The sequence below is a fragment of the Myxocyprinus asiaticus genome, chromosome 32, assembly GCF_019703515.2.
Source record: "Myxocyprinus asiaticus isolate MX2 ecotype Aquarium Trade chromosome 32, UBuf_Myxa_2, whole genome shotgun sequence".
Lineage (NCBI taxonomy): Eukaryota > Metazoa > Chordata > Actinopteri > Cypriniformes > Catostomidae > Myxocyprinus > Myxocyprinus asiaticus.
This window is the reverse complement of record NC_059375.1, coordinates 18,409,324-18,417,649: the sequence shown is the minus strand read 5'-3', so window position 1 is coordinate 18,417,649 and position 8,326 is coordinate 18,409,324.

Genomic DNA, 8,326 nt, shown 5'->3' with positions numbered 1-8,326 from the left:
CTATGGAAAAAATGAATGGGATTTTTACTTCTGGAACCAGACTGATGCACTCTATTAGCAATTATAATTAGATGCTTTCACCACGCTTTCACAATCATCACTGACTGCAAATAGCACATTTCTACAATGGTATCAGTAACTGAGAACTTCTGTTTTTGCGTGATGCTGCATGTACGCTGTTAAGTGCCAGCTCAACATAAGCATAAATATTACTAAGTAGGCATGATGCAATAAAAAAAAAACAGTAGTATGCTTCATTGTTGTTACAAAACCTTATCACATAGAGTGCCATTTCATTCTGGATATTTAACTTTTTAAAGTAATTTTTTTTCTTTTTTTTTTTTTTTACCCTTTTATTAAGTAAGTCAGTGGAGAGAGGGGGATAAGGATTTGGAAACCCTTGCTCTGACATATTATGCATTTTTATTACATTTTGTCTAAACTTTCATAACTTGTGTTAGTTTGTTCAAATAATGATTGATAAAAATAGAGATTTCAGCTGTAATAATTTCTTGTTCATTCGTCACACTGGAAATAAAAGCTAAAGTTAAGAGCATTCCTTTGTGGGATACAATATTCCATGCAGTGTGCTTTAACGTATACTGCACATGCACTGAATAGACTAATGAATAAAGAAAATCTGCACACTGTGTGTAGTATACATACTATATACTGCAGAAACAGTAAGAGAAGCATGTTGGAATGCTATTACAACATAGCATGGGATTGGCCCACACAGCAATATTAATTTATTCTTTTTTCTGTCTTTCAAAACAAGACATACTGTAACTGTGTTACAGTGCCATCTAGTGGATATGATTTCATGCAAATAGCCAATAAAGCCCAGATCTAATTCATCACCGTAATGTCAACAACTATTGCATTTTCTGGTACTGTATTACCACATTGATTGTTATATGACTGCGTTACAAGCATACTATTTATACACCCCCACACTGACATATTGCTATGGTGACAAGTGGCAACACTGTAATTTTGTACAGCCCTGTTGGCACGATGAGAGAATTAAGTGGAACAATTCTGCAAAAATCCCACGCAGCTGCCGAGCATGAATAAATGTCTGCATTCTCAGAGACTAAGAAGCTCTCCAGCTAAATCTAACAAATGAGGACACACACCCATGTGCTCTCTTCTTTCCTTAAAACAGTCAGCCACAGTTGTTGATCCACCCTCTATTTCAGAATGATGGAACGTAATATTGCAGACAAAGTGATTTCTCAATATTCCTTTGCCAAGGCTAGAGTAATTAGAGTCAGTTCAAATTATAGCGATGTCAGCTGTCGCTATGGATAAAATTGTTACTTTGGATTAAAACGCATCAACAAAACAGCATGTGCAAAGCATCCTTGAAAGTAATGTGACTCTGCAAACCATAGGCCCAAAGTACCATAGGACTTCCATGTTTATTTGGAATAGTGCCATGGTAATACCATGGTTACTTTGACATGTACAATGGTATTATCATTGTTTTTATTGAATTATCTTGGAGTACCATGTATCATCTCATCCCTGATTTTGCAATGTAAACTATTCAAGACAGAGGTATATTTAGGGGATTCACTAAAAACTAAAAGAGGTTGTCAAGGAGGGGGCCAGGGCCCACTAGGGGGCCTCAGCAAACTTCCAAAGGGCACTCAACATAACTTAAAGGAATATTCTGGGTTCAATACAAGTTAAGCTCAATCAACAGCATTTGTGGCATAATGTTGATTACCGCAAAAAAATTATTTCGACTCGTCCCTCTTTTTCTTTGAAAAAAGCATAAATCTGGGTTACAGTGAGGCACTTACAATAGTGAATGGGGGCCAATCTGCAAATGTTAAAATAATCACTGTTTCAAAAGTAGACACAAGACGTAAACAATATGCATAAACATGATTTTATTTTGATTAAATCGCTTACTAACATTTTCTGTGTAAAGTTCTAATTCCAAATCCATTGTTACAATTTTGTTGCCATGAGAACGTAACACCATAACCCCTAAAACTCTAAAAGAGCCGAAAAAATTACGATTTAAACAACTTTACAGCTCAATTAATACACAAGTTTTATCAGAAGAATTAATGTAAGTGCTTTTATAAAATTATAAGTGTCACATTTCAGCCTATAAACACTCCAAAAATTGGCCTCATTCAATTCCATTGTAAGTGCCTCACTGTAACCTTATTTTTTTCTTTTTTCTTTTTCTTTTTTTTTTTCAAAGAAAAGGAGGGACGTGTTGAAATGATTTTTTTTTTTTTTTTTTTTTTGTGGTAATCAACATTATGCCACAAATGCTGTCAATTGAGCTTAACTTGTATTGAACCCGTAATAATCCTTTAATATTACTTAACATAAACTATGGTTATTGAAAATGCTAAATAATAATAAATAAACTTATATTTATTTATATCATCAAATATATCATGAGTAATTATTTTAATTTTTAAAATAGATGATTAAAATTATTTAAACTCCTTATTTCTGGGGATGGGGTCTTTGAATATTGTCTTTGACAATGGGGGGCCTTGAAGTCAAAAAGGTTGAGAATCTGGACTAGAATCAGTGCCATTGTATTTGATACATGACCATGATATTGGTCTTATTAAGCCTTTTAAGGCCTTTGATTTATGTGCATGTCAGACAGGTGGAGTGTGTATCGATCAGTTATGCCTCTTTGTGCTGTGATAGTCTGCTGCTATTATACACTTCTCAGTCTTGGACAACACACACTTGTCTTTGACAGAAAGAAAATTGCTGGATGTTAATCATGGGAGAGAAGCAGAGACAAGGTGGGAAACCACATCCAAAGTATATCTGGACCTAGACCAACTAAAGTAGTGGGACATATTTCATCATTCTCTCTAAAAACGGGTTATGCAATGTTTTTTTCTTTCCCAGTTTGAGCACAAACCTGGAAAACAGGGTGGAAGAAAATTAACAGAGGGATTTATGAGTCTAAATAAGCTTATTAAAATGAATTTGACTATTGTGTGTTGATTCTGGTCTGACATAATTTTGGACACTGAGAGACCCATGATCATCTTGCCAGAAATAGATTTGAATTTACCAACCACTGAAAACTCGTTAGTTTGCCAAAGCAGGATGTTGTGCTTTAAAGAGACACAACCAGGCAACACTGACCTCTAAAGAAAATGTGTTTTCCTGCCCTGTGCTTGCATGTTACACATACTTAATTTTAGGTGGGGGAATAAAGATATGTGACTAATTCCACAGTTTATCATACATCTGGTTGTTTTCTATGCAAGAAGTGTGACCAGTGTCCAGGTATAGAGGCCTTACTGCAGATGCTTGAAGAGTCAGACAAAGATGACACACTTCCTGATAACATAAACTTTAAGCAGTGGGTTATGACTGACAGAGCAGATATGATCACTGTTGTTCTGCCTAGGGATGAATTCTCTGTTTCTCTGGCTGAGAAACTCAATGCGTTAAAGACACACCATTGGTTGAGGCCATCAGCGTGGAAAACTGTGATGTTTTTGTAAAATTCTCCCACCCACCCGGACCAAGAGCATCATTCAAAATGTCTGCTGAGGACAAAGTGTGGGTTCCCGTGAACAATGTTCTCAGAAAACTGACAACTGCCGAAATGACTACTGTCACCGGACGCTCCCACAACATTTCAGAGAGACTGAGAGAGGAAACCTTACAGCTTCTAATAAAACATGTACATGCAAACATGTAAAATACTGTTCATGTTTGTTATATGTTATGCTTATATTACATCTGTTCATTTCTAAAAATGCATGAAGTAGGCTTTTCCCCAGATTTGTACTAGCCCTAGCTCTGTAACCAGTGGAATCTCAAACTCAATACAATAGAGGACTTATTTATGTCAGGTTCTGATTTGAGGTTTCAGGTTCTGATCTGGTCCCCCACCAGAGATATTCAACCCGAAAATAAGGGGAATTTTATAAAAAATAAATTGCACTTTCTCGCCCCCATAAAGAAAAAAATAAGAGAAGTCTCAAACCTGAAATGTTCTGCATGCACACTATACTTACCTAGGTACCCCCTCAAAAAAATTAAGACTGACACTCGAACCCTTCCTATTATAAATTGACCCTTAAATTGGAACTTTGAGCAATCTTGAGCATTACATTAGGACTTAAGTCTAAGGAACAAGAATGTGCAAAATGTTTATATATGTACATGTACCTTGTAATGTGCTCTAGAGATTCGTTTTTGTCCCAATGAGCTATGACCATCCTGAGCCACTATATTGAGGTTTCCGTAAACAGCTGTATAACCTAAATTTGTCATGTGCCATGACACAAAGATGGCCGTCGTGGTTAAACCAAGAAAATAAAAATAAAAAACTGGTGGTTTTGCAATACAAATACATAGATGTAATCACTCCAAAAATTTTTGGGAAAATTAAAAATGGTCAAGCAACTAACTTTACAATTATTGGACCACTTGATATGGACTGACCTATGTTGAAAAAATGGCCCTACCATAAACTACCCTAAAATCGAGACTGATCTTATGGGAAGTCTGCTAAAATCGCTCTGTTCTTTCTGAATGGCCCCGTAGGGGCAGAAACTGGAACAAGTTGAACGCACGTGCACCTATGTGTGACGCATTGTGCTAGCGCAAGACATGAGCAAACACTATTCGAAGTAAACATTTAAGTAGTAATTACATTAATATATTCCTTACCCTAAAGGCTTCATTTTTACATGTGCCGGTACATCTCTCGCACAGTTGAGCGCTCAGACTTTCTAAGTATGGTTTACTCTTTCACGAGCCCATACGAATGTGTTCGACATGTGTACATGCCTACTTTGTAAAACTCTTTTAGTACTGTCAATAGCAGGCGCATGTGCCGATGATGCACAAAGAAATGGACAGTCCAGCGCACAGGATTGATAATGACATTTGTGTCGCATGCACTATGCACGAGACGTACTGTCATGTGGAAAACCAAAATATACTTTAGGCTTAACCCTAAATCTAACCCTTCTGAGTCCACAGTTGTGCTAGCTGGAGATCAAAAGATATGTCAGGTCACAGCGCAGCTGATTTTTACTGGGTTTCAGTTTTTGCCTGTTTGTGTATCAGTGTATTTATAGAAAGACCACCTTACATGCTCTGAAATTGTATTTAATGGTCTACAGATTACACTTCATTTAGTAAGGCTTCTAATTCCAGATAGCCTTTCAGCCAGATGCTATGGAACAGTCACTAAGCATCACCAATTACAAACATTGAGATACTTGCATGTGGTGTACAACATCATGCAAGCATCTGCAGAGGCAAAACAGACATTGTAAGAGAATGAGCAGATGAAAAACATGCAATCTCGCCAATTAAATGAGCATGCAGTGAACTTTTGGCCTTAATTCTCTTGGAGAAGTTATTGTAGTTCAGGTGAGTTCTGTGAGAACACAGAGTTCCCTTGAAAATATCACAAACAGTTTTACAGTTCCTTGTGTGCCTAAGAGGAGTCTATAAATTGTTAATACAAACACACAATAAAAACTATAAAACAACAAATTAAATAAAGAATTGCTCAAAAATTTAACCATTGGAGTTAATGATGCTGAGTTAATAGTAAAAAAATGAATTTGACTATTGTGTGTTGATTCTGGTCTGACATAATTTTGGACATTGAGAGACCCATGATCATCTTGCCAGAAACAGATTTGATTTTACCAACAACTGAAAACTTGCTAGTTTGCCAAAGCAGGATGTTGTGCTTTAAAGTGACACAACCAGGCAACACTGACCTCTAATGAAAATGTGTTTTCCTGCCCTGTGCTTGCATGTTACACATACTTAATTTTAGGTGGGGACATAAAGATATGTGACTAATTCCACAGTTTTTCATACATCTGGTTGTTTTCTACGCAAGAAGACGTAGCAAAATAACTCGGTGACACTTTTGAAGTGGTTCTGCCATTCAGTAATAAGTGAAGAGCATTGGAAGACTTGCTGTTGTAACATATTTTCACCCTGTGGTGTGGTCTAAACATAAACAGTTTTACAAAGCGTTGAGGTTAAAATTGAATTAGACTCTTTCAGGCCAAACAAATCACTCTCGTTTTCATCTCTGTGACGTTGACTGTCATGAATGTCGCCGAGCTTATAAAGTGCTTCATGTGGGATTATGTATGTCAGATCAGGTGTCAGTTAAGCTTTGTAAAGGAAGGGAAAGTACAGTACCTTCCTCTTTGTTATGTATCCAAAGCCAGACACACTGGCCCAGAATTAGTTTTTAACAAACAGGCAGATTAAAAAACATTCATGGACACAAGCTGATTCCCACAAGATGACAACTAATGAGTAATCATCATGTCTCGGTGACCCTCGTTCTAGATCTTCCAGTCTCTCTCTCTCTCTCTCTCTCTCTCTCTCTCTCTCTCTCTCTCTCTCTCTCTCTCTCTCGCTCTCTCTCATTCTCACTCTTCTCTCTCTCTCACCATCCACCTGGCACATGAACAGTGCAGAATGGTTCTAATTAATGCAATGATTGAAGACAGAGCACTGAGTAAAGATGGTGGCGTTGGCTTGCAAGGAACTCAAGCTTAACATCAGCGCTTTAGAACATCTGTTAAAAAAGGGATTATAACAAATCTAAAACATCCAAAATTATTATGTAAAACTTGGAATGCTTTGCAAAACTTAGTAATACTTGCCCTATGGAATTCTTATGGAATGTGGGTGTTTGTGTGAGTTTTTAGTCACTGTGATTTTGCCTAGATGAGGTTCTAGATCTTTTGTTGGTCCTGGAACAACATTCCTGTCAAACAAAATCCTAATCCTAACCCTGTCCCTAACCCTTGCCCTACTCTAACCATGAACTAGCGTTGCCAGCTGTATTTTGGCCGAAATTAAGATGCCCCAACATTACTGTATTTAAAAGGTCCCCGGTCGTACAACGAAACGTCTCATATAGAAGGCTTCCTGTACCTTATTGTAGTGCTCAAAATGCCCAAGCGTCCCATATTTGCATGGGGGTCAGTCCATCTCATGTGGTCTAATACATGTTCCTTGACCATTTTTAATTTTCCTATTTAATTTAATTTTTTTATTTTTTTTGAGTGATTACCTCTATGTATTGGTATGGCAAAACCACCAGTTTTGTATTTTTATTTTATTTGGTTTAACCATGACAGCCATCTTTGTGTCATGGCACACGACAAATTTAGGTTATACAGCCATTTATGGAAACCTCAATATCTCGGCTTAAGATGGTCCTGGCTCCTTGGAACAAAAACTGATCTCTAGAGCACATTACAAGGTATAGGAACATATGAAAAATGGTGCACATTCTTGTTCCTTAGACTTAGAACTTAAGTCCTAATGTAATGCTCAAGATTGCTCAAAGTTCCACTTTTAGGGTCAATTTATAATGGGAAGGGTTCTAGTCTCAGTCTTAATTTTTTTAGGGGGTACCTAGTTAAGTACAGTGCGCATGCAGAACATTTCAGGTTTGAGACTTCTCTTATTTTTTTCTTTATGGGGGTGAGAAAGTACAGTTTTCTTTTTTTAATTCCCCTTACTTTCGGGTTGAATATCTCTGGTGGGGGACCAGATAGGAACCTATAATTTTCACAGAAATAAGTCCTCTATAGCAGCATTCTTCTGTACAAATTTTTTAGTTTGAGATTCCACTGGGGAAAAGCCTACTTTATTCATGCATTTTGAAAAATTAACAGATGTAATATAAGCATAACAAATAATAAAAATGAACAGTATTTTACCAAAATTATGTTTATGATTGACATACAATAGCTTATGCTTGTAAATGAGGTCTAAAATGTTACTACTTTTGATATTGGCAACAGTGAAGTATGATCTATCACAGGGTTCTTCAAAAAGTTCATAAACAAAAGCGTTTAGTTTTAAGTAACCTTAATGAACGGTATGTAAATCAGCACCCAGAGTTAAAGATAGGGAGATCAAAATTTTGTGAACTGAGCCAAAATGGTGTGTGCTGGCAGGAGCATCTGGAACTCACACTGTCTGTGTCTGCAAACAATATCTGAACATCAAGCTGATGGCTGAGTCAGCAAAGCTAAAAGTGGACTACAAGGACCTGCTGGAACTTCTAGTCTGTGACATAAACATTTATGACTGCATGATCAACAAGTGTGACCAGTGTCCAGGTATAGATGCCTTACTGCAGATGCTTGAAGAGTCAGACAAAGATGACACACTTCCTGATAACATAATCTTTAAGCAGTGGGTTATGACTGACAGAGCAGGTATGATCACTGTCGTTCTGCCTAGGGATGAATTCTCTGTTTCTCTGGCTGAGAAACTCAATGCGTTAAAGACACACCACTGGTTGAGG